The sequence below is a fragment of the Pinus tabuliformis genome, chromosome 3_2 (genome assembly GCF_031772625.1).
Source record: "Pinus tabuliformis cultivar Carrire ecotype Pingquan chromosome 3_2, CPIR1, whole genome shotgun sequence".
NCBI lineage: Eukaryota > Viridiplantae > Streptophyta > Pinopsida > Pinales > Pinaceae > Pinus > Pinus tabuliformis.
This window is the reverse complement of record NC_142302.1, coordinates 128,249,227-128,251,791: the sequence shown is the minus strand read 5'-3', so window position 1 is coordinate 128,251,791 and position 2,565 is coordinate 128,249,227.

Sequence of the window (2,565 nt, the reverse complement as noted above, 5' to 3'; positions counted from 1 at the left end):
AAATCCCATATTTATATTTTGGACCGAGATACTCTCATATATTGAGTCAGTGTAGTTGTTTGAAACAACCTCAAGCTTTTGGTTGGCACCTCCTTGAGAGGGAGGATGATTATGGTATCCTTTTGTGATTTATATGATTATTTATGTTTTGACGTGAAATTTTATTTGATGCCCTGTATGAATAGGAAACAACTGCTATTGAGACAAACTGATACCGAATTTGAGTATAATGAGAGCAGTGCTGATCAAGGACACTAAGTCAACTCTTCCTTCCTGTCTAAGCTCCCAGGGTGAGGAATTGAGATAGAGGGCCCCTGGTGTTGAGGGAACTTTGGACAATAGGGTATGACCCCTATCTGTTACCCATAGGGTTGAATATTTTTCTCCCCTATCTTTATAGGGTCAAAGAATGTTGCAAACTTGTCTAGTCGTTGCAGAGTATACCCCAATAGGCATCATACCCACAAGATGGGCTTGTCGGGAATACTGCTCCTCGTTTGGCCAAGTAGTTGAGAGCATATTTTTAAAATTGGAACCAGTGACCGGACTGGTCCACCTATGAAATCGGGTTTCAAACTGGAACCTGTCAAACCGGGACTGGTCAGATCTCAATGAACCGGTCTTTAAACAAATATATGAAATGCTTAATTTTTAATGAAAAAAACTATTTTTAAGATTTCAAACCATGATTTCAAACTAATAGAGATAAAGGTGAATATATCAAATTGGCACCGAGTGCAATACATAGCAGCAACATATTGCATAATCAATGAGACTCTAAATGGCCTCTAGAGTCCAAAAGAAATGTTATAAGATATGGGGTCATTGGCCTACTACAAGTCTACATATCAATGGTCAGCATGATCACTCCTCATCATGATCAAACTCATCACCACTACTAGACAAGGGATCATCAACATGAGCTACATAAATAATCTGGTTGAGTGTTTGAGGAATCATAAAACTCCTCTGCAACCTTATCAATAGTGGTAGTAGTAGCAACAAAAATAGAAATCAAAATTACAAATCACTGATCAACATGATCACTCATGAAACTCATCATTGATTCAACACTACTAAAAATGGGATCATCAACAAGAGATACATAAACATCATCTCACTCAAAGTCTTCACACTTGGATTGCTCAACCTTATAATATGATAGAAATTGAATTTTAACATGCCTAACTAGTGATTTTGGTTTGAGTGAAAAGTTCATCTCCTCAGCCTTATAATGTGGTAGAAAAAGCTTAGCATCCCTAACCAATTATTTTCCTTTGAGTGAAGGGCACATTATTGTTAAGGACATGGCAGAGGAGTTTAGAAATCAATACCACCAACATCAACAAAGTTCAAAAATCAATGTCACCAACATCAAGGTCCTTAAAGGGCTTCATGCTCTTGATCAAACGCCAATCTCATACCCTCATGCATGATAGAATCAAATGGAAACATTGCAAACCCCCAAACCATGAAATCCTAAAAACCATTAAGTCTGTTGAATTTTGAGTGAACTCTAAAATTCTAGTTTCTCCATATGAAATCCAATGAGGTCAAAACCACTCTCAAACATCCTGAGTCATTTCATGGTAATGTTAAAAATTTAAGTAAAATGATGAAAATGAAAAATAAAGGAAATGTCACTTTTACTTTAAGAATTTAACATTACCATTTGGCATTGATTGCTAGTGTTGCTAGGGTTGATATGTGTGAGGCAAATGAGAGGGGAGGCATGTTTTTCTTAGTCGAGTTGTTTTTGGAGGGAAACAACTCTACATTCCCCTCAAAACATCATCAAAACTCAAAAAATTGCATTTTGTGGGATTTGTAGCTGCCCTGGCAATAAACCGACTAGTTTATGGGAAAACTAGCCGGTTCTTTCCTAAACCAGTGAGTTTGGGCCGATTTTTGTGGTTTTTTGGCGAAATAGGCCCATAAACCAAGTTTTTTGTCTGGTTTGATCCGGTTACCCGATGAACCGGCCGGTTTGATCGATTTTCGGTTCAATCCGGCTGGTTTTTAAAGCTATGGTTGAGAGTGTACTTGGGGTGTACAATCCAAGTTGATTGTGATGCAGGTGTTCTACCACATGACTCTTCAGGGTCATTGATGGGGAGATCAGTAGGCAATATGATGGGTTGAGATAACCCTATGCGATTCTAGGTTGAGATTGAGCTCCATGATGAGATCTCAGGGTCGAGATGTGCTCCCCTGTGTGCTTGGACATCCTATTGCTTGATATGGGGTTGTAGATGTATATCTTCCCCATGAGATTCTGGGTCAAGATGTGATTCCCAATGTGGTTACAGGTTGAGATGTGCTCCTTGATGATATGACCTCCGATGACGATTGATGATGATATTCCGAGTAGTAGTCCACTAGCAGAGATTCCAAGTAGCAACCTCATGGATAGAGGGTGGTAGCTTGAGCTCTCCTCTAGTAACAAATTCTTCTTCTTCTATATTCGAGAATGTTCAACATTTGAGCAGGAACAATTAAGAGATAAGCAGGAATAAGAAAGGGATACATCGAGATGTACATTGATTATTTGTGATGATGAGATAC